Source organism: Hippichthys cyanospilos, chromosome 14, assembly GCF_059441005.1.
Source record: "Hippichthys cyanospilos isolate Australia breed blue-spotted pipefish chromosome 14, RoL_Hcya_1.0, whole genome shotgun sequence".
NCBI lineage: Eukaryota > Metazoa > Chordata > Actinopteri > Syngnathiformes > Syngnathidae > Hippichthys > Hippichthys cyanospilos.
The window spans coordinates 9,313,950-9,339,486 of record NC_142382.1 but is presented as its reverse complement, the minus strand read 5'-3'; the positions used below and the strand labels follow the sequence as shown (position 1 = coordinate 9,339,486).

The following is a 25,537-nucleotide window of genomic DNA, read 5'->3' as shown; positions in this document are numbered from 1 at the left end:
AAAAATTAAATATTGTAAATAAATGTGAAAACATAACATTTATATCAGGCACATTTTAAATTCTAAATTTGACTTATTTTCAGGAACTCGATGTCCTGGGAAATCTCTTCTCATGGGAACTGTGTCTTATTCCATCCCCAAAATCGAATGTTATCAAGTCTGAGTTGATAACAAGGCCGAGTTGAAGTAGATTTGATTTGAAGATGAGACAGAGACACATCAAAAATGGCTTTGGGATTGGTCTTGAGATGAGTCAGACACACTCAATTGGTTAGAGTGGAACACCACGACTTGAGCAAACTGTCTCAAACATGTCTCTAAAAGCCTACAGTTTATTTTTTCGTGGTCTTGTTTTCATTAAACGAAATAATCTCACCCAACAAATGTCAACTGAAAATCAGAGGTGCACGATCACGATACTTTAACGCTACAATACATAATGACCACTTAAGAGAGACGGATTACAATAAGTGTCACTAACTATGACTTATCAGCTGATCGGCACCCTCCTCCCTGGCCGGAAACAGCGCGCCAGGCAATGTAGTCTGATAGCGAGGATAGTGCTGACTAATGTCTCTCTGTATGCCTGCCTGGTGCCAGAGCTGATGTAACTCTGCCAGGAAGCAGTCTGTTAACAGATATTTGAGTCGCTGGCGCTGCCAAGACTGAATCACTCTATTCTTCAATGGGCAATTTTTTAATGCTTACTCTGTGGACATTGATCAAATTTCCCGACAGAATCGAATGAATGACCATTTGCTGTATCTCAAGCAAAGCAAAAACTGGACTCGGGCCAGAGACCACAAATGAGACTTCGCCCTTGTCAAGACCTGCAAGGGCAGCTTGAGGCTAATGTAGGGTGCATGCAGGGTCAGTAATTGACAGAGTATGACCAATAATTTCAATTAAGAGAAACGCAACATGCAGAGTGGGCATCTCTGGCACATTCAAAAGCATCAAAATTTGGTGTAGTCAGTGAAATTTCCCGCTTGTCACTTGTTCCAAGCTTTATTATAAAGTTCAGAACACATTAAGCCGACGGTTCGTCAACTAACTGTCAACATATAAGCCTGGTTAAAGTGACTGTGGACACTACTACGTACCTTCCGTGCGTGAAAAGTAATACCGGTCCATGATATCAACGATACTAGTAATTAATTTCCATATACCGAAACGCTAATGATTTCTTATTTACCATTCAAATCATTTGACATCTCCCATCATTATATACGACTATTTACCCAACTCTTAGCACTAATATGACTGGATTTCTACCCTCTCTGGCTTCTGGAAAACCAATTTAAATCTTTTAATGAACCTCCATGCACTTGTTCATTTCATTTCATTTTAATACAAACACTTTCTCTTGCTGCAGTTTAACAATGATGACCCCAAACGACCCTGACACAAACTCACTGTCTTTCTGTGAGTAGATAATAGCCAGAGGGCCTCATCTCTCTATTGACCCCTTACCCATACAGGGGTGAATTATGGCACCTGAGCAGCGCTCTAATGCGGCAGGTCCTGACACTGAGACATCAGTCCAGAAGGGCCAATCCAGGCAAGCTAATGATCCAGACGCTGGTAAATGGTGGCCGATGTTATAGCAGGACAAGGGGAGAGAGAAATAGAGCTTATTATGGTTGATTGCCTCATCATAGTAAGTGATGGACACCAAGAAGAAATACCATAGAGTTCATTTCTCATGGGTTTCCGGCTGACTTCTTCTCAAGCCAAGATCAATGCATTGATTATGGACATGATCTAAAACCAGTGCACTGTTGTGAGTAAAGCTTTGACTGAACATCCTCTCTTGTTATTTCTTATTTTGCTCCTTTTGACATGGCAGAGAAGGTCAGCTTTCAATGTGTCCGATCATGTTTTCAATTTGGGGGGGATTGGATTTGCATCACACTCGCCCCGTTTGTTGATGATGTTGGCCACAGATCTTTTGGATGGCACACAAACTATGTGTCCTCTGTGCCTCCTACTGGCTGTAGAAAAAAACCCACCACCGTCTCCTCTTCCATTTTCTTTCCCTAACTTGCCGGGAAGAAGACATGCGATGACAGAGCAGTCTACACAGGTAACATCATCCCTTTCTCTACATTTGGTTCCCACTCAACAAATTCCTGGCCATGTCTTTGCTCTCTACTTTCTGCGGAGCCACATTCCAGCCCATCAAGACCTTTCCAGCCTCACGGGGTCTGGTTTCAGTGGATCTCAAGTTGGAGGAAGAAAAAAAAAAAAAAGAAAACCCTGTGGGAATGTTTTGAAATCCTGCATCTCATCATTCAGTCCCCCAGATTAGTCACTGACTCTCTTGTTATTTTCGTTCCACCTTTCTTATCAGTGCTCAGCGTTGCTGTCAAGACCATCATGTAAATCAGCACATTAGTAGTGATATGTCATTAGAGGAGGCAGTCTGTTACTTCTTCACACAGTAGCGTTGTTATGTGTCATTGCTCTTTAGCAAGTGTTCTTTCTCTTCTCGGAATCTGTCCAAGCATACTTCCTGGATAAATTAGAGAATTAGACGTCCTTTGACATAATTGTAAAAAGTAATTATGAAGCATATTTCTGTCTCTGAAGCAATATTAACACTCTGAGCACATGCTTTAGAAGAGCTTGTTAGCTTTCCAAGGAACGACCATTTACTGATGGGGTCTGTTATGATTGACACATAGACTGACCAATGAGGAGAGAGTGATCCAAGCGGGTTTGACAGTGACCTCGACCAGTAAATATTATTTCTCATCCAGTAAATATTATTGGACTTTACTGGGCAATGTTTCTGTAATATTTACGAGATTTATACATTTAGATTAGCCAATAAAAACAGCAATGTACACTCCAAAAAAAGAGTTGGGTTCAAATTAACCCAAATATGGGTCAAAAAAGCGACCAAAACAATATTTGCAATACAAACAGAAAACTTGACTTTGTTCGCATATGTTGTCACTCTGTGCTACAGAACATGTGTTTCAGCAAGGCTCTGCCCATTAAACTAGCATTTATATATTTTCATGGATTTATTCAACATAGCAAAAGGGAAAGTGCTGTAATTGTGAGTTTGCATAGCAGCAATCATGTTTTATACATGGAGATAGCATGCATGTCTAGAGCTGTCCTAAGGATTTACTCAACTTGCATTCCCTTCCAACAGCACTCTTTTCCAATATTGCAAAACGCACCCGTATTCCCTCCGCCTGAGGCTATATTAGCGACAGTGTGACAGGTGGTATTATACTAGAACTCTAAAATCAGATTCCATCTTCCCCATCTTTGTTCGCTTTACTAAAGTTCTCATTATCGAGGCGGAGACAGAAGCACTAAAAGTCTAATTTTAGCGGGTGTTTGGAGGAAAGGTACCCATAGATTACAGCTTTATAGTCAGTGTTTTAGATGCAATCTTCTCCACTCACATAGCCCTCCGTCCTGTCTGTGTTATGAAGAAAGCCTTGCCAAATATGTTGCATCTCTCCCTTGGCTAATCTCAAATCATCACACCAGGCCTGTTGTATTGATTTTCAGGGGAAAGTAGTCCTAAATTGCTCTTCCTTTGTCAATCTGGTCCTTGTTACCAGGCAACAGGATGACCCAACTCTCTTCAGCTGCCCCCGATACCTAATACACACACTAGCGCACACAGTGGTTTTGGCACTCTTGATACAATACTAAAAATGCAATTTTTGAGTACCTTTCTATCCATTCTCTTGTGCACCGTGACACAGTGGCATGTGCAAATTTCTGCTCATACTAAATCAATATTTCAGTTCAAAGTATCATCCAAGTGAGCGCACCCCGACTAGTGACAAAAAGATTTGAAAGGCAATGATTGCTGTACCATTAAGTGCTTGACATGGAGACTGACCAATGACAAATGTGTGATAAAACTGGGCAATCATTGGTGCTGCATTTTGTGATTGAATTGGATATTGGACAGTTGATGTGATGAAATACCTATAGTCAGAAACCGTGGAAGAATGGGGAGAATGGAAAGGTGCTTACACTTTTTCAGCATTAGAGCTACTGACTAAACCAAGTCCATGATTTGCCAAGTTTTTTTTTTTAATTATTATATTTATCAAGACTTTGTGTAGCACCCAAAATAACTAGCGTATTTTCAAGACTACAAAACACACCCGATTACAAGCCACAACTGAAGCCATAAATTGGCCACTTCATATTAATACTGTATTTGTAGGACTCCACATTATTGAATGGGACGTTTTGAAAGGAGCTGGCACTGATTGATTTTTTTTTCCCCCCCTTCCCCCATATGACATAATGTAGTTGTACAGGTAATGTCACACAAGGCACATTTGCTGACATCATTTGCTGAGACCAGGCTCGCACTGCAGAGATGGGTGCATTTATTGCACTTGTTTCCTACGCTCATTAAACTCAACTAAACATGTTTATTTTTGCCCTCAATTGCTAAGCACGCAGACTTGTAAAGTGCTTCTATTTTTTAATTGTCTCTTTTCCTCGCAAGCAGCCGACGTGACTGAACACTGGTTCCTCCTTCACACGTGAACCACAAGTAGCCGAGGAATACTCAGTATGAGGCCAAACGTTTTATTGGTCCACTGTGATATGTGCAATATTTTCATTGGGCACATGTGACTAGGTGAATTCATTGACTACTTGAAGCGTGTGAGTAAATATTAATAAATAAATTCAAAACATTGGAAAAATTGTAGCTTATTGTTGGAGATTTTACAAACAGTTAAGCATTAGTTAATCATTGGTGAATACCAAATTTATTATTTATAAAGCTTGTTTCTGACAAGAACAATAATTGGCATGTAGTTAAAAAAAAAAAAGTTTTATCCATTTTTGATCTTTTTCTTTCCCATTAATGAATGCTTCCAAAATGATCTTACAAATTTGCAAATTATGCAATACATGATCTAGAAATGCTAAATCTGTCATTTATAAAGTATCAGAGTGCAAACATTATCGATATGCTTTCTTCGTTTAGGTTTGCTTTTTACATATTGCCTTCAATAATAATCAATTCTTAACTACTGCTTGATAGTGTATTAAGTGTTACTCAACTTTATATAAGTGTGTGCTGATAAGTTTGTGTCTTTTGATGTTATTAAATTAATTATTTTTTCATCTCAGTACACTGTAGGATGCATAAAACATAATTTAATATAATTTGTGCTTCCGGCTTTTTATTTAAAGATGGTGTTTGAAGTAAAATGATGGCTGTCAGGCTAAATTCCAGTGACGAAGCCAAGCTTCAGATTAATTGTCACTGGCTTTACGATAGATCAAATATAATCATTCCAGCAAAATCCATCATTTTAATCGCATTTTGTACAATGCTCTGCTCGCCTCTCATTTGTCACACCTCCGCACCTACAAAATTTCTTGAGAAGGAACTCATTTGAGTACTCCCTCCCTCATTCAAATATTGAATCTCAAAGGCAGCAGATAGATGGACACTGGAGTGGACACCCACACATCCGTGCATTCCTGCCCTCGGAAGTCTGCGGGGGGGGTGAGGAATTAATTGTGGACCACCTGCTTGTGTCACCTGGGACACATTTCACATGATTGAGCCAAATGCGTGTGATTGGACACACATGACAACATCCAGGAAACCGGGCTGGATGAGAATGCGCGTTTTTGGCAGAGAAAAACCGTGCATGTGTTTGACTGAAGATAGTCCCCCCACCACAGCCCCTCTAAATGCCCCTCATGCTCTTTTTCTGTAGCGTCTTCCCCAGTGTCTCTCTTTCCAATAAGTTATTCCAAACAAGTGATGGATAGGGATGGAGGTTTTAATGAGAAAAAGACAGACAGAACAGGAAATGAAACAGTGGTCGCCCATACAAATTGCAGTAATAAAAGCATCTACATTAAACCAGTGTAATAACTTAGACTGCATTGCTCTATTAAGGTGTGGAATAGAAAAATAACAACAAAGCAACCGAATGCCGTAGTGCAGCATTTTTGATTGTGTTTACATCGTTGTTTTTGGGTGTCATTTGTAAAAGATGCCGTGAAGTTCACACTAATTAACAATTGCCCTGAGTGTTCTCAAAATCACACATGGAAGTCTGGCGGGTTTATTGAACTGGGAGATATATTCCTACTGGGGGATAACTGAGTCATATTTTCTCTCAAAATTATCTTCAAAGGGTGGAGAGAAGATTGAACATGAAATACATTGCTGGCGTGGTGGTGTCCAAATCTGCCTCAGAGTTCTGAGGGCAGTGTTCAAATCTTCACTACATGCCCAAAATGAGGAAAGCATCATGAAAAGTGATAGAAGATGGATGATGGAAATATCAACATTCAGTTTCAGACTCATACTATTGATATCAAAAGTAAGGATTCACCAAATTTTGGGCCACGGAAGTTTTTCAGTCAAAATTGGGAAAAAAAATCTGTTTTTGGCTGACTCCAGCCTTCCTGTGTGGACATTGCATGTTCTTCCCGTGCCCCCGTTGGGTTTCTCCGGAGTTCTCCGTTTTCCTCGTACTTCAAAACATGCTTAGAAGGTATATTGGACACGTCAAAACGTCAAAACACGGAACATGAATAATGTTCAGAGGCGCAGACCCACATTATGCAGTTTATTCCACTTTCATCATTTATAGAACAGTAAAATGAAAAAAGCACAGTGATATATATGACAAAGGTGCCGCTGAACAAATTTAGATGTGTAAATGTGCATTGTTGTTGCTGTTAATATTCTTCTCTTCCCACATTGTTCTTCTCCACCGCCCTCATTAAGTATCCAAAAACATATCCCCAAAAGCCCTCCAAAATGTACCCTTTGATTCTCACTGAACTGAACTCTCATGCAATATCACATCTCAAGGGATTGATGTTCTCTGATGTTTTGTACAATGCTTGAGGCCCATTTCTCCTCTCAATTTTTGGTTGTATTCATGAATGAAAGACTTAATAATTTCCACCGTATTCGATCTGAATAATAGCTGAGAGCTTTTCTGTTGCTTTTAGACGTCTGTCCTTTAGTAACGCTATCATGATAAACATCACTGCCTTGTCTCGGAACTATTTTTCTTACAGTGTTCATTAAATCGCAGCATGGGGGGCTTTATTTCCCTTTTGTGGGCATATATTCCGAACATGAGCCGAGAAACAGAAAATCCCTAGCCACCACGTCCTTCCACTGATGAAATTGGCTCCCTTTGGAAAGTAATCCAAATGTGACAGTGGACGTGCACATGGGAAAGCGCGTGTGTGCGTGCGTGCCGGCCGTAGCCTGAGGCAGCGCTCCTCTCTATATATCTGATCCAGGCCTAATGAAGCTGAAAGGCTGGCAGTTGTGAGGAGCATCTGCAGAGCCGCAGAGTGATGGGCATCTCATTCCGCTGCCGTTTCCCAGTCCCAGGGGGGGGTCCGTGCACATCTGAGGGCCCTGCCTGCTGTTTGCACGAGGACTGTGCCCCCGTGTGCTCGTGCTGCAGAAGGTCATGCCACATATGCCGTGGGTGCCATCTGGAAAGGCTTCTTGACAGCCACAGCACCTTCTGATGCTGTCCTGGAAAAGGTGATGTAACCAGCCAGTTCACAGACTAATCAAGTATGTCATGTGACCTCTTTTTATGTATTTTTTCATTCATTTTTAGCCTGCATAACTTGACTTACCCTGAACATCTCAATGTCAACCTGTAGCCACCTAGGACATATGGGTAATCCATCCTAAAATCTTACAAAGATATACACATCAGGAACACTTTAAAAAGGCCATGGCATTACATTCAGAATATATATATATATATATATATATATATATATATATATATATATATATATATATTGGCTATCATTGGCCAGTATCCCTTGTCAGTCTTTCATTTCTTCATTTGTCCAGTCAGCTTGTTAATTCACCTTCATAACTGATAGTCACTAAACAGTACTGTTGGCAAAATTTTAAAAGCTAACATTCTGGGTCATCTCTGTTTACGCAGAACATTAAAAAAAAAATGGCACTGATGACCACTATTTATGTGCTGCATCTCTGGAGGATTATGCACAAATTAGCCGCCCCCAAGTGGAAATCCCTGCGGAGGCCAGCACGGAAAAAGTAGTCACGGAACCTTCAGCCGTTCAAAACAACGCTTTCTGGACTACTTGGCATATTACCACGCATGCAAGCAGCCAATAGATCCCAAAACGGCAAAAGCTCCAGGTGTGATGTTATGCCATGACACACGCAATGCATACACACAAGCCCACACACGACTGCACATAAAGTCAATAAATATTTGAACGTTTAATTATTTAAAAATCTCAACCTCTTATTGTTTATTGTTTAAATCTATATATATTAGTATTTCCTGATAATTACTGTCTTTTTTCTGATATTTACAATGATACAACACATTTACTTTTTTTGGCTGGATTGTATGGAGGAAATCAAATTATTCGACTCTTGAATTTAAGTAGTCGGTGTCCCTTTTAGTCTATGTTCAAACTTTTTTTTTTTTTTGCTAAACACATAAAAATAAACATGATAACATGACATATACAGCACACTTTATCCTCATGAATTTACTGTTTTTTATTATTGAATAGTCATTGTACACATTAATATAACAAGTGCAGACAATGTTATAAGGCTATGGGTGGCAATACAATAAATGTAATAACTGCTGTTTTTTTTTTGTTTGTTTTTGGTTTTTGTTTTGTTTTCTTGCATCATAACTATAGTTCTTTTTCCTCCTTTGTGTCATGTGACACAAGAAGACAGGACAAGGGAAGTGGAAAGTTGAATGTTTTTGTTTGCAAAAATCCAACGAATACAGTGAGCATCATAAACTATACACCAGAGACACGGGACTAATCGGAAATTAGACTCAGAAACTAGACTCAGAAAGGAACTTGGAAGACAGCTTGAAATAATTTTTTAAGAGCTTGATGGTTTGATGTGTCCATCCATCCATCCATTTTCTATAGCCATATATCCTCACCAAATTTAAAACAGTCCGACATTAGAGGATCCACTCTACTAGAAGTAAAATAGAGACATTGCATTTGTTGCAGAAGAACTGCAGTTTCAAACAAACCTGAAAAGCATCTTACAAGACATGAAGCAACGCTTGAGCTTCAGTATGTTGAAAACGTTTCACCGTGAGGGCTGTGTCAGGAAGCTTTGAAGTGACGATGCTTTCTCAATTCTCATGTCAATTATTTTAGATCACCACATCTGGAATCAAATTACCGGCTTGGTGTTGAAGGTGTTACTTGTCAAGATTTGCACACTTGCAACACTGAATTCATAATTTGGCATGATGTGTCTTATCTCTTTGAAGATTCTATTGGTGTCTGCTAAGTCTGCAAAACACCATCGGTGTTCTATTTGCCTGCATGTAACGTCCACGGGGTATATTGAATGAGTCTGACCCTCTGTCTTTTATGGAACATCTTCCACTGGTTTCTAATTACCTTTGGTTTTATGGTCAGACCTGTGTCATCCCCCCGCTCAATTTGTTCCTGTGAAATATAGCTTGGCCTTGGGTTCAAGTAGGGGAAAAAAAAAACACAGTGCATTGATTAATCCAGGCAATGCAGGTTCAACCTCTGTTCTCAGATAAGTCCATACAATGACATCATTTCACCTAGGGCACACTCCGCTGCTTTGAAGTTGTGTCCTCGCTTTTAATCAATTTCTTTCCATCATCTTTCTCTACGTTTTACTTCTTGATGAAAGTGAATATGGCAAGCCATGTTCAATCTTTGTAAAAGCTTTGAGCTAAATTTGGTGATTTGGCAAGGAAGCATGTTTTGCTCAGCCCATTGGATGAAATATATTTCCGAAGTGTTTTGAATCCGCGAGGTCTTTGCATGGGTTTAACGTGTATTTTTTTAAACATTATAGTTATCTTTCTCTTGTAGGCTACTTGATGTACAGTATGCCCCAAAAATCGATTCAAATAAGAATTGAGATTCAACATACAATAAACCTAATTCGATATTCTATACATAAGTAAATACACTGTCTTGTCTTCTATGTATGTAAATATGCCAGATGTGCACTACCAAGGAAGCAATAGCCAAAGTATAACTTGCATTTCGAAGCAGCAAGCTTCACCCCGCTGTGATGGTGGAATCATCCTTGCGACTCCGTTGCCATCACATCTCACAGCTACCATCATCAAGACACCACCATAAAAAAGAAAATAATATTCAATCACTATTTAAGGTTGCCAAAAAACCCCTAGTCAATCACATTGTCATTCATTGTATGATATGGCACAATTCTCCAGCATTAGCCCTGGCTGATAACTATGTGGTGCATTCAAATGCATTTCAGATATTTATAACAAAGGTAAAAAAGTCCATCTTTGAATCAACGATTAATGACTGCAAATATCTAAATAAAGTTGGCTTTCTATCAAGCTATTCAAGTAACATATCAAGAATGATGGGGGTTAAATTACTTTGTCAATTTCCCTTAATTACTATTAATGGCCCATCAAGTCACTTACATTTATATTACCTCACAAACTAACCAAACCATCCACTCAAAAATAGGAATCAAACTAAATCCTAGAAAACCCAAAGATTCCCATCCCTAAAACATACTCTAAAGCTCAAGGATACAAAGCCCTAAAGATAATTTTCCACCAAACAGATCCAGCAGTTTTCATATTGCATAGAAACAAGTTTATGTTGTAACTGTCGTTGTGTATGTCATTTTGAGTGCACATTATAATAAAATGGAAATTAAATGGATGCACTGCAAGTAATGGCATGCAACAGCCAAATTAAACTGGGGACTGTCCATAAAAAATGCAAGGCTAAACCATTTGTGGGAGCAATTTGACTCTGTAAGGTTATCTAACTGCCTTTTGATAGCTCCTCAGTTTGCTTTATTAAGGAAGTATCTGTCTTACCAAGAACAGTGAAACAATTACCAAGACAATTTCACGGCAAGGGTTTTCTATAATCATCAATGCATGCTGGGAGCCCATATCAGAGAAAGTTTCATTTGGACTGAAGATAATTCATTTGTACTTTAGAACTTGAAATGTTGCCATTAGGGACAACACTCAATCAGGGAAAAGACGAATATGTGACATTGAAAATGGGAAAACAACATGCAATTGGAGACTTTTGATTCAAGTGTTTTAGTCGAATGTTTTCACCAGTGTCTACTGAGAGTTATTTTCATTGTACCAGTTCCACACCGGGGCAGCCAAGCTTGGTCCTGAGTGGTGGCTTTTCGATTGCAATTTTTGGTGGGCTGTGCAATTTACTGTTTCAATGGAACCACTTTTTGGAACCTCTTACTAGGTGCTTCGAAAACAGGCCGAATGAGGTCATGACCTGACTCTGTTCTGATTGGTCAACAGTGGTGCAGCAAGAAAAGGCTTTACCTGGTTTTATAGCCAGTGAGAGATAGTTGCCAAGTCATAATAAACAGCATGAACATTACACATATGTGTGGTACAACAATACTTATGTATATTTACAATTTCATATGTACTAATGCATGAAATAGCGTAGGTAAACATTTTTTGCAAATTTCACTTTTGAGAAATAACTTTGCATCCACCAACTGGGGAGACTTGACATTGTTTTGTGCTTGTCATGTCTATCAAGCAGTGACAGGAACATTTAGAAGTACTTGTCAGTTGTGCACGAAAGGCACACATGCTAAGGCAAGAGTGGGAGCTGCAGCGCTGCTTAAAAGTTTTAATGGTTATTGTGTCACGGCACTTCAGCGCTTCTGGTGCCTTTGAAATGTGCTGTAACCTTACGAAGCTAAACCTTGGATGTTCCTTGTCTCCCTGCCTTTGGAGCCACATCAGGCTGAAGTCTATCACCATGCCGGATCATCTTGAAGGATTTTTGGGCCTTACACATCTTAGTGCGAAAGCCAAATCATCAAAAAAAGTCTTTGGTGACATGCTGCTTGGAACTGATGCTGCACTTGTTACTCTACTCACACTCAGCAAGAACACCAGACAGTGATGGATCACTTTTTTTCAGGGATGCTTTGTTTGGACTGAAAGAAAAACTCCTCTGGAAACTATAGTGAGGCCAGCATTGAGGTTTTGACCTACAGCAACCGTCCATCCCCGCTCTAAATGTCTTTAAGAGAGAAGTAAGGTGCAATAGGATTCCAGGATGCTCTGATTTTAAAGATTTCGTTCAATTCAATATGAATTGGCTCAGTTTGTAACCGTATGATGACTTTTGTGTTGTCATATCCATCCATCCATCCTTCCTTTCATCCATTTTCTTTAGCCGCTTATCCTCACTAAGGTCGCTGGTTTGCTGGTGCCTATCCCAGCCGTCTTCAGGCAGTAGGAGGGGCACACCCTGCCAACCAATCGCAGGGCACACAGAGACACACCTAAGGGCAATGAAAAGATGCCAATTTACCTTCCATGCATGTTTTGGGGAATATGAAAGGGAACCAGAGTACCTGGAGAAAACCCACACAGGCATGGGGAAAACATGCAAACGCAACACAGGAGGCCCAGAGCCAGGATCAAACCCCGGACCACTGAACAGTGAGGTGGGCATGCTAACTAGTATTCCACTGTGCTACACATTTCATTTATTACATTTGAAAAAAACAAAATCAAAATCGGTACTGTAAATGTGCACAGGCAGAAAACATTTCCTCAAGAGCCATGTGCTTCCTTTTTTTGAGTTTTGCCTCCAATGAATCTGATTCAAATGTTCAGCTCAACTGCAAGATCCCCGGAAGCCTGATAATGATCCCGATCTTTTCAATCAGATGTGTTGAAAGGAGACATCAAAAACTTACTCTCTAGACCTGTTCAAAGTTATCCTTTGAAAACTATTCAATATGTATTTTGATATAGTTCAGTGGAAGGATTGGATTCTATTTGAAGTACTCATATTTAAAATAAAAACAATGTTATGAAAATCCCTTTTCTAGTTCAAAACAAAGTAATGATGGCCACTTATTTTTCTTTCATTAGCTGATTTGTTCTTCCCATAATATGACTTTTAACCGTTGTCCATAATATGCATTTAATTGTTGTCCAATAGGGCTGATGGTCGCAACCCCTTAACAAATTTCCACTCTGGCTCAAAATACAACTCATGATGGCAGTGGTTAATTCCTAGTCATTTCTGCTGTGCAAGGTAATCAGTGAATGCAAAAGCCACTTTCGTACATACACACATTAAGGACACACATTAAGGACATTACTTTGAAAGTGAATTGAGCATGGCTATCATGTAAAGTGGTTCTTCTCAAGTAATGGTCTTTTCTTTTGCCCCGTGTAGTGTAATTGCACATTTATGGCACTAGGTGGTGCAGTGGCGCTCTCATTGTCAAAAGTGTGTGCCGGAGTTCTAAATATCTACACATTTCTTTTCTAAATCAATTCTAAACTGTCGTGGAACCGGTTGGAGATCGACGCAGGGCTGATTTTTCATGATAAAAAAAAATAAACAAGTAAATGTAAATATGCATATGCACTTCTCTACTGTTCTACTAAATCCCATGATCCAAACATTACTTGAAGTGAACGCAAGTCTGCATCAAATGCATCTCAACAAGCTGCTTTAGTAAGTGGAACTAGAGATGGCCAACATTAGGCCACTTAGGGTAATCTCCATTATGCATGCCTACATCAGACCATAGTGTTGTTTTGATGAAAACATAATAAGTCATAATGAATGGAAATGCATGTATGTGTGCGGGATTAAAATAGCACATAATTATACTATTACCCCAGACGATGCAGGTATGCCCCCATCTAACACCACAAACACGAAGGTCTCCGCAGCAAATACTTTCTTGATGTTAGCGTGTAAACAAATTAAATTCATTAAAGGGCTACGCTCTCGGTAAGCAGCCGCATGTTTTGTGTGTTGTTCGCCATATAGCACTGGATTCTCTGTTGGTATAAATAGACTGCAGTTCATCGGCGCTTAACGCAGTCACATTAAAGCTACATCAAGCAGGACGATCATACATTTAAATTGGACGGTATGGATTGTACGTTCCTCAATATTTAAGTATATTACATTTAGAGCACCGCTGTCTTAATGATTATTCATGATGAATGGTTTTGGGCCACACCATGGTTAGCGATAAGGGCTAGAACGGAGATGGTACACACACTCACGAGATCCACAGCAATTACTTTGAGCCAAATTAAGGGTGCTGGCATAATGAGCCATTTCTTGAATTCTACTTACTAGTCTTGCTATTTCTTTTTTTTTTTTTCTCTCTCTTTTTATTTCGCCTCTGCGCTACCCCCCTCGGTGTGGCCTTGTGAATGAAGGAAAAAAAAATAAAGACAAATGTGACTGTTGTGGTCAGAGTTACCACTCACACATGGCTCCGTGCTTTAGCGAGTACAATTACACACTAAGTTTGATCGGCGCTGATAGACAAAACAGCAGGGGCTCATAAATATGGATAGGGAGTCTGAGAAAATAAATTAACAGGGCCTGGCCTCTCGGCTGCCCCACTTAGACTGTCAATTACGGACCTGACAGGAGCCCCGTGAAAGAGCCACACAAGGATGGCACACATACACACTCGCGCACACACGCATACGTTGGCACGCACACACTGAGTCATTAAACTGTGCATCGGAGACCATTGGGAAGCCATACAGCAGTCACCTGCTTCATTATCAGCAGGCAGAGTTCATGTTTTATGACATGTATCAAGAGCTTAGTGCTGTTGGGCTGCAGCACAACATCCATTGCAGGGCTTAACATTCAAATATACAATATAGTTTGTTTTGTTGTCATTTAAAGCAAAACTGTGAAGCGGCAAAATGGAAACAACAGGGATTAGGTCGAACACTTTGCATTGAGGGTCACAATCTCTTATTTTAATAAATAGGGAGTGAATTGCATTATGTATTCCGAAGAGATCATCAAATTAGGAGGGCAACGAGCGGAAGGACAAACGGGCATAGACGACAAGTGCCCTTTTCGGACCATGTATGTGCACATGCTTTGGGGATTCATGTTCCATGTGAAAGGTTCATCCATGCAGGTTTGATCACCCCATAAATGCTGCACAGCCAATTTACAAGGATTTGCAGACAAAACTAGCATAAATTGAGGATATGAAATAATTTGATGCACAGTTGCCCTTGGTTGTGATTGCTTATGTACTTGATAATATAATCTATTTACTGGCGCTTTAACCTCACAGATGCAATGGTGCATGTTTTGATGGCACCGTTGTAATTTTCCATTGATTGTGTTGGTATTTGCGGTTATGCTGTCTAAAAAGAGATCACTAAGAGCATACAAATTTAAAGACCTGCAACGTGCAATGAATATTTTGTATTCTATTAATCTAATAGTAACATTTCTTCTGGCCATTTACTCAAAAATGGGTGTTGTTACACAATAGAAGAAAAAAAAAATCCCTCAAAACAAGCTAATTTTATTGAGCATAGACAAAGAAAAGTGATTGATTTGGACAAAAGTATTTATACATAATGTTGAGTTAGAAAAAAGACCACTTATATTGATGGTCAGCAGCAGAAAAAATAAAGAAAAAAGAAATCATCCTCATTTTTCATGTCAAAAGGGTTTTTATGCATGCCATATTTTCTGTGTGAAGCAGATTCAAATATGCAATGTGCTGTATTATGTGTGGCAGTATAATTGCAATTTACTTTGAAACATGTGTGTGCTAATCTATTTGTCACATTCATCTGCAATTTTAACATTACATTATCTTTAGTTAAGGTATCAATTAAAAAAAAAAAATCACCTCATTTTTACCTTACATCGTTTACTAACATCGAACAACATGATTCAACACAAAATGGCTAGAATGAAAATACCCACAAAGAAAAAACATTTTTTCAAATAAATGTGCCTCAAGTGGGAGGGCATAAACATACTGGCATGACCCCCTACGGTCTGCCAATGGTGATGGCTCTCGTCTGCCAATAAAAATGAAAGCTTAACAGAGATGGTTTGAAAAGCTGCGACACTCGGCCAATTTGCCGTAAACATGAACTTACTGATAATTTTGACGGCAAAATACACCTTTCATTTTTGTGTCAATTTACTATTTATCCATCAAATTATTTTGTTGTTAAATAATACATTCTGAATGTCACTTCATTGCTTTTCTTTATCATAGATTTACTAGGAACTTGGAAAAATGATAGTGGAAGACACGGATTTTGATGATGTGGACTATTGATTGCACCACCTCGCATAAGTTGCCATAACAGTATCTTATTGACCAGAATTATTGATGGTATACATGAGGTTTGTCTGCCCTGTGGACAAATTCAATTTTATTGACGTGGGAATGTTGGGAGTATCAAGTGCATACCAAGCCCGTACTGCATGTTGACTAAGCTTTGTGGACGGACCAGTATTGTATTGTGTATAAAGTATATAACTGGAAAAGTTGCAAATTTTATGTTAATGTTGTATAAAATGAAAAAAAAAAAGTGAGTAACCTCTTTTTATATTATATTTCACCGTTTATACACATTATTGTCATTGTTATGGTTCCGTTTTTCATCTAGCACCACTTCAAACACACAGAATAAGTTTAAATGCTGAATATTTTGTTAGTTATGATTGTGTTTTTGTTCTTTTAGGTTTTTAAGACTGTAGGTACTTGAAAATGAAAATTTAACAATAAAAACGTCCTGTACCATAACATTAAAATAATCCTTTTGAATGCCAGCCATAAACATAAAAATGTATGAAGACAGTTTGAACAGTGCCCTGAAGTAAAGAAGAAATAATATGAATGAATAGTACAATTAGATTAATCATAAAAATTTTGTTTTGGAGCACACAAAAAAATAAGATTATCTTAATATGACATTATCACATCAATGTGAAGAAAGGCTACTCTATGTCTGAATGGGAACTGAACACGGACACATTTAGCAGATGTACGTAACTAGAGGATAGATTAGCGCTTAATCTCATTGTAGTGATTCTTCTTTCATTCACAGTATTTCCAAGAAACAAGAGCAGATTTGAAATCCATCCAAATCTAATTAAAACCAGTACAGAGGACAAGTCTGCTTTTTCGACAGTTTGATTTGAAAGATGAGAGGCTCAGAAGCGGAGGAGGCCGGAGGGGGGGCTACTGTAAGCATTTCACAGGAGGCTTCATGCCGTGTTTTGCTTGAGAGGGATGCCTTTTTGTTGTTCCTGGAGACGGAGATGCTTTCCAGATAAATGTGAAAATGTGTCAAAACTCAGGAGAGAAGCCAGGGGAAGTACCAGCGGTAAATGTGGCCTACTTGGGCTATGATTACAGCATGTGGGAGTGTCAGTATACTCACTTTTAGTCCGCTCTGTGGCTGAATTATATCTTGTTTGGTGGTATGTCTGTCTGATGGATTACGTCTGCCCAGCTCCCCCAAAAGAAAACAAACAGAAAAAAGACATGGCCATATCACTTTCTTCAGGGTCTTAAAGATACTATTCTATTAATTTATGCTTTATTTATCTATCTATCTATCTATCTATCTATCTATCTATCTATCTATCTATCTATCTATCTATCTATCTATCTATCTATCTATCTATCTATCTATCTATCTATCTATCTATCTATCTATCTATCTATCTATCTATCAGATGTCAAACTTGTGAATATGCATTGACTGTCATTTTGATTTGTAAAATAAGGACTAAATGGCAGGCATGGTTTATTTGCACATACAACTATACTATACTACAACATACACTATACTACGTGTAATGTTTTGTTTATGGGTTTGGGATGATATGCAATACAAATAGAGCACGAACAATGTGCATTCATTTGCAGACATGTATTTTGCATGTAGTTTGTCCATATCTAAAATAGCAGTGTGTGGTGCTATGTCGCTTCTGAGTAGGAAACGTCTGTGCTCAAGGGCCATATTTGATTTTTAAAAGTGGTGAAAGACATGTATGCATTTTTCAATGTAGTGTTGAATGATGTAAGTTGTATCTCAATATTTTTTTTAGTGCTGCTGCTATTGTTATAAGGATTTTTGAAGTACCTCCAACTTTAATTTTGTGATACGTATTTGAAGATTAAAATACCACAAAAATGTTACAAAATATTATGTTCTGTTTGACAATCGTTGGGTCCCTTCTGTGATCGAACTAGCTCGACTCAGGGGGCAGTCGAAATGGCTAGATGTTATATTTTGCTTGAACTGGACTGAAAAACACATCTGTTTTAGATAGTTTAACTTGTGTGCCTGTCATGTTTATTTTTGTCTTTGTTTTTTTTTCACTCCACTTTTTTGTTTTGCGTTTACGAAGCTTATACAGTATATACAGTGTCAAACACAGAAAGAATCTCAATTGGTTGGTATAGCAAAATAGCATGCTGTTTTCTATTTGAACTCATTCAGTGCTTTTGACAAATATATTTTTTGTCCATTATGTTTGTTAATGGGGATAGCTTGGGGGAGCATTTGATAAAACTCCACTTTAAATGATCAACTCACAAACAATTTTACTGATGCACAATCACCAGTAGATGGCATCTATGCCCAATTTTAGATATGAGATCAGTAGTTTGTGAATCCACTGGGACAGGCGGCTGCATTTTGTGCAACCTACCTTTGTTCTACTGCTGTTTTCCTGGTGAAATCAAAGTGTGTATTCTTTCATTAGGTAATTGCAGTGTAAATATAATGAACACAGTATCTTGCGGGTCTTGAAAATGTCAAAATGCTGGCCGGCACTGTCAAAAAGGGTACCGTGTTAGTTTCCTTCCATACACACAAATATACTCGATCAGGATTATTAGGTTACTGAGCACATTTAAATCACAGAAATCATCATGGAGAGTACAAACAATGAAAACTGTGCTCGACTGCAGACTTGTTCATGCAGGTCACACTGCTTCAAGGGATAATTGGCGAGCACATCCACATGGACGTGATTCCACATTCTGACTAAAGTTGGAAAAAAAAATAAAAATAAATAAATAAAAATCAATATTTTTTACCAAGCTCGTGCTCAGAGGACTTGACTAATGCCCTAACAGCATTTTTACAGCACAGACCCAACCTATCAGATTTCTGCAACCTTCAACTCTGCCTGGTAACAGTGTGTGTGTGTAGGTGTGTTTGTGGGCCTGCCCCTTTTTTTCTACATGGCTGGAACCAAATTACAGGTTTTACAATCTTTGTGGGAAGCTCTTGCACTAGTGAGCACCATGTCAGTGGACCCCACAAGTTCGGACATTTTCTGTGGGTCAAGACTTGGTTTTAATGGATAGGTTTGAATTGGATTTTGGTTGAGGTTAGGGAAAAGGTTAAATAATCTATTGTGATGGTTAAGGTTAGACTATGAAATTTACCCAGTCAATGGGATGTTCCTACTATGATAAAAAAAAAAAAACAAAAAAAAAAAACATGTGAGCTCGTTCCCTGTCTCTGCAGCCCACAGTCCTGGTCCCACTTTTCAGCCTCTAGCGGGGCAGCAGCAGCAGTGCTGTTAGCATTGTTAATGGCTATTGTTATGAATGAGGACCTCTGCTCCTCTTTCTTCATCGGCAGGCCCCGGGCAGGCAGATGGATAGGCTGCTACTTCTTCTCTGCTATCAGGACGGCCCAGACACTGGACGCAGGACTGGCGGAACAAAGTAGGAGAAATGATGCCCCAGTGGGGAGGGAAAAGGGAGCAAAAAAGCAGAGAGGAGGGGGGGTGAGGGAGACAAAATAGGCGGGGGCAAGAGACAAGGGTGAAGGAGCAAGGGAGCAATAGAAGAGAGCAGGCGTCTCCTCCCCCTGCATACATTTGGAACTCCATTGTAAAGCGTGTAAGAGAGGAGTGTGTCTCCTGTCTGTAGCAGAGGCCTGTATTCTCAGCAGCCTGTGGAGAAGAGAAAAAAAAAGGGAGGGTGAAACGGGGGCACACACTAGCCCGTTACCGGCCCCCTGCTGTCCCCCTCCCCTCTTGCAGCACCCCTGCCTGGTGATGAATGGAGGTACTTGGTGAAAGTGAAGCCTGCTGGCAAGCTTTGGCTCAGGCTGGGGGGGAGACCGTTTGGAAGATCACGGGGACACACTCGGCAGACGGCGGTCCTGTTGGCCATACTGTGTAAGGGAACCAAGATGGCAGGGCTGCACTTGGCAAACAAGCATAGAGATGGAGAAAAGAGGTGGCAGTCATAACTCGTGCCCAAAAATATGTTTTTGATTTGCTTCATACGGAAGATTCAAAATCAGTTCTATCCGGCATCTTTTTTTATTTAATTAGACTGTTGAATCATTTGGGACTTTACTATACTCATTATAATAAAGTCACAAATAGGAAGTTCTGGACATTGACGAGAACACATGTGCTTGAGTTGCGCTTCTTGCATGGAGGGCATGCAATCAATGAATCTCATCCATTTTCTTAACACTTATCCTCACAAGGATTGCGGGCTTGCTGGTGCCTATCCCAGCTGTCTTTGGGGAGCAAGCGGGGTGCACCCTGAACTGGTAGCCAGCCAGTCGCACACAGAGAAAAAGGACCGTTCACACTAAAAAACAAACCTAAGGGCAATTTAAGTAAGTAAGTAAGGAAACTCGTGTACCCACGTGCACAGGCGAGAACTTGCAAACTCCACGCAGGAAGGCCAGAGCCGGAATTGAACCCACAACCTTCACATGTGAGGTAGACAAGCTAAGCAGTCTGAAATTCTAGATGTAGTAATCACATTAATGCCCATTTTTATTCTTAATTGATTTCTATTTATATGCAGATTAGATCCATTTTTGTTATGCATCGAGATGTTGTGTTGGAAAATAAAGTTCAATTACACCTTGAAGTTGCTCTACAGCCAAATTTCAGTTTAGCATTGTAATTATGGGTTCTTCCTTTTCCCATCCAAATGTTTGAAAGGAATCTATTCTGAAAAAAATAGACCTTCCTCCAAAGTGTCATTTGTAGCACTGGGCCAAGAAAATGAGAGGTGTTGAGGAAAAGTAGGAGGAGTGCTAGAGGGAGCGTGGGGGCTACCCTCTGTCCCGGCTCCCCCGGCTTCTCTGGATGGCGGCCATCTGCCACAGCTGCTGCCTGGCTTTAACTGCCACTCTAATTGACAATGAACCCAGAGCCCTGTGATAATTGTGGCTGCTTGGTGACTTGGGCAGGTAATGCCTCCCTTTCAGGATTTATCAGGCCCCATCTGTTCCTCGGCGTGCTGTATGCGCGCAGAAAAGACCCCCTCCTCACTGACTCAAACCCCTTCTTACCCCACCTTCAGCATTTCACCCTCCCTCCGCCACGCCATCTATCCCTTCTTCTGACCTCCCCTCCCTACTCACAGTCTTCATGTGTCATAGCCAACCAATATCGTTCCTTCTTAACGGCTCTTCCGCCTCCTCCTCCGGTTGCTGAGCAAATATCAGGCTTTTTTTTTTTTTTGTGAGTGATGTGGGGTGGGGGTTGCTTATTAGAGAATGGCCCCAGGGGTAGTCACACCCACCGGAGGGCACGGCTCCAAGGCGAGGATTGTTTGTCCAATCATTAACTAAAAATAAAAGACTCCTAGCAGTTGCTTGGAACTCCCCCTTTTCCTATGCGCGGCGGTGTCGGATGAGTGTGCGGTCTGTCACGAGCCACTTGAATGAGTGTTACCAGGGGGCGTCCGTCCTCCATTCGGGTGGGGGGGGCAATCTCTGCAGCGTTAGCAGGTGCTGCGTCCGATAGTGTTAGCTTATTGCAATGCTCAATCTTGATCACGTCTGCGTGTACGCCGCCCCCCACCTTCTCAAATGTCACTGTCAACACGGGCGCACATTTAGCATGTCACAAATGGTAATGTTGATAAATTGAAAGATTATTCTCATATCATTCTTGATGTAGATAATTGACAACAGCAATATGTGGCTTATGAATGCAAACAAAAACTCCATCAACTATGCAAGGTTCTGGTCATGGAAGGAAATGACAACAGGTTTTTCCAACCTTGTGTAACACTTTATGTAAACAGTTTTTCTTTGTATCATACATATGAGCAAAGTTTTGTGATGAATTTAAAACATTTTTTCCTCATGTAAAGTTTTTGAATTTGTCACCATCATAAAACTTTTATTAACTTAACATTGGAAAAGAAATAATTATTAGATTCATTATCAACCACTCTCTCATGTTAATTGAAGATCATCCATCCATTATCTTGAGCACTTCTCCTCTAGAGAATTATAGCCAGAGAAAACACAGGCACAGGGAGAACAGGCAAACTCCACACAGGAACCGCATAGCGGGAAGCAAACTCAGGATGTCTGCGCTGTAAGGTGGATGAGTTGCCCTGCCTGCCACCTTCATCAATTATTATTTTTGAGAAATCATTTAGATACCTAAAAATAAACATCACATTCTCGGAATTTCAGTTTCTCAAGTGTAAATTTTTGTGGTCCTCCATGAAAGCAGACTCATGTATTGTACTACAGGAAATGATGATGAACATTTTGGGCTTTTTGCTGACATGATATGGACCAAAACAGTCACTGAATGATCATTCAAGCCGATTTTAAATATGTTTTTTCAATAAACAAAACTAAACAAAAAACAACCAGGAACGTGTAAATGTTGTATTAAATTTGACTTGATTAATGAACAAGATAATCACTAGATCAATTGAGTCGGTATTATTTGATTTTCCATTGGATACACTTCCAATATATTTTTATAACTGCGTGTTATTTGTTTCTGCCCATTCATCAGAATGTATTTGTGAGCAGGGTGCATTTGTAGCCTCATATAATACACATGCTGATTTTTCCTGATGATTCAGACTTGGCTGGGTTGTTACCAACACTTCTGTGCTATGTCAAATTTACAAGACATTTATTATTGCTTCACAAGGTCTTTAAAAGTTATTTGTCAATGTGATTGATTTTTAATACTTTTTTTTTTTGCTTTACTGGTTTGTGGCATGTTTTGTGCCTGGTTCTAAAGGGATCACACTTTTGGAATTTATACTGTAGATTAGTGCATTTTTGATCGTTCTGAGCTAAATCTCACAAAATAACACATAATGATGGTTTGAATGACAGGTTTTCTTTGAGTTCCATAAGACACGTTTTCCACTCTGAATGCTATAACTTTGGGGGTTTCACAAAAGTTACAGTATTTTTCTTTCCTGGCAAAATCCCGCTTCATTGTCAGGCATTCTGAACACCCACTTATTAAATGTGGTGCTTTGCCTGATATAAGAGCAATGCATAAAGTAATAATTATAACAGGATGTGAGATGGAATATCATTTAAAGATCCAGGCAGGAAACGCACGCCACTACGGGCACTGGAATTTGGCCAAGTGCTTTCATCTTTTGCCAGATTAATGTCAAACGCTGGCAGATAACTAGAAAGTATGTCAGATCCACTTTCCAGAAATGGACAGATCTTGGCCATGTGTTGCCTAATTGTGGGCAGTGTGTTACCATCTGTCAGGAAATGATATAATATTAAGACAGAGTGATCAGATATGTAACACATTTACCATCACGGAGAATATGTCTTTATTTAGAGCTTGATTCATGACAATCACGTTATTCAAAGGTTGCGCTACAGTATAGAAAACCCGTGAGGGAGTTACCGCAACAAGGATATATGGATACCTCAATGGATTTTGATCACTAATGAAAAAGCTACAAAACACGTTCTGTTATTATTTTTGCCAACTCACAGCATTCATCTTCATTTGCTGTTAAAGAGGCAACATACTATAGTTTAGCAGCTCCATCATATACAGTAATTGCCTATTTAAGTAGTCCACTTTTTTGGCATTATAATCTGGATACATAAGCTTTTCATCAGCACATTTTTTTTTTAAATTTACACACATTTTAAAATGAAGAATTCCACAAAACGTCTTGTATCAGAATCAGTTTTTCATTAATTCTTTGTGTTGTTTCTATGAATCAGCCTCTCATCTAATCCCTATTGTTGTGTCGTTATTATTCACAATAAGTGTTGTTTTTAGTACTGCACTCTACAGTCCAAAACGTTTGGACACAAATACTCATTCAATGCATTTTCTTTATTTTCATCACTGTTTATATTATGTATTCTCATTAAAAGTATCAAAACTATGAATGAACACAATTGAATTCATTTCTTGTCAGGGTTAAATGTGAACAGGGTGAATTATTTTGCTTTATCACTGGGGTTGGGACCATCAATTGTGTTATGCAAGAGTCAGAGCACTACACAGCTGTCATGTTATGACAACACCCAATCAGCTAACTAAAGGAAAATGAATGGCCGTCATTACGTTACGGATTTTAATAAGAAGGTTTATCCGAACTTTTGGCCCATTCTATAAGCCATTTTTTGTCTTAAAGATATTCAGGCTGTGTTTGTCTTACTGCAAATCTCCCCTCAGAGCTGTCAAAACTGTTGTATTTGGGTCAACTTCCATTTTATACAGGGCTGACTTAGATTATAGATATTCACCTTAACATTAGCATTCAGATGGACAATAGCAAATGATTTCGGATTTGATCTGATACCAAGTGATACTACATTGCAATATCAATCCGATATGGATACCAGGTACTTATTTATTTATATACTTATTGTGTTATCAACACAAATTTGTGAACAAAACTGCGAGAGAGCAATTTGTGCACTCACGCAATTCAGTTGAACCAAATTTCTTCGAAATATTTAGTTGACCTCCATGTCACGTGCCCACGTGTTTATGTTGATGGAGGCTGGAAAAAAAGCATGCTTTTCATGGGTTTGGCACATAACCGTGGGCAGGAGCAGACGCTGGTTCGTCTGTGTGCAGAAGGAAGAATGAAAAAAAATGGCATGCAGTAAGATAAAGATTAAGAAAATATAATATAATGAAATATATTGGTACTTTTGCTTGATAAATGATACTTAAAATGGTATCTGAATCGAAATATCAATATTTTGGTACTGATCTACCATTTTTTAGATCAAAGCTGAAGTGATTGTAAATTGAGTCCATAAATAACTTTACAAAAACCAGGATACCAAATCTTTTAACACCAGTCGGATGATTGCATTATTTTGAGCACTCAAAAAAGAAATATAATTTTAGGCCTGAAAGCAGCACTTGTTTGAGAGTCCTCTCTAAACAGTAGTGCTGCGTGGACAGATGATATGACAGAGAAGTGGGAAAATGCTTTGCCAAGAGCCTATGAATATGAAACAGGCCTAAATTAAAACACGTGAGCCTTTTCAGTAGTTTTGCTGTGACCAAATGGAAGTAAAAGCAAGTCTCCACGAGTTGGGAGAATAGATCTAACCTATCGTAATGTCCTTTTAGATCACCCTTTTTAATGCCTCATCACTTTCTCTGCAGATTTTGGGATTTTCACTCACATGAGCCAATGTAGGCCATAAAAGCCAGCATCCACCGCATTCAGCAGGCAAGCGATAGCAAAACAGCAAGATTTCCGTTTCACCAACACAGTTACACACCCACTGACGCACACACTCACACTTTCACAAATGCATCCTGCTGACAGCCCACCACTCCTAATCCCTCCTCATCATGGCTGCCTGAGCCCCCGGGGTTTTCGCTCAATTGGTGTGTATGTGCCACGGGATAAGATGCTGCC

The 25,537-nt window shown here is 39.4% G+C and overlaps 1 long non-coding RNA gene across 1 annotated transcript; it reads right to left on the bottom strand.

Moving 5' to 3' along the window:
- Window positions 1-7,440: 7,440 nt before the first annotated feature.
- LOC148412848 (uncharacterized) lies at window positions 7,441-17,490 on the bottom strand. The gene is made up of 3 exons (XR_015867729.1): window positions 17,283-17,490; window positions 7,639-7,699; window positions 7,441-7,531 (listed from the first exon to the last, which is right to left on the bottom strand). It is a non-coding gene; the product is annotated as an uncharacterized LOC148412848 (long non-coding RNA).
- Window positions 17,491-25,537: the final 8,047 nt, after the last annotated feature.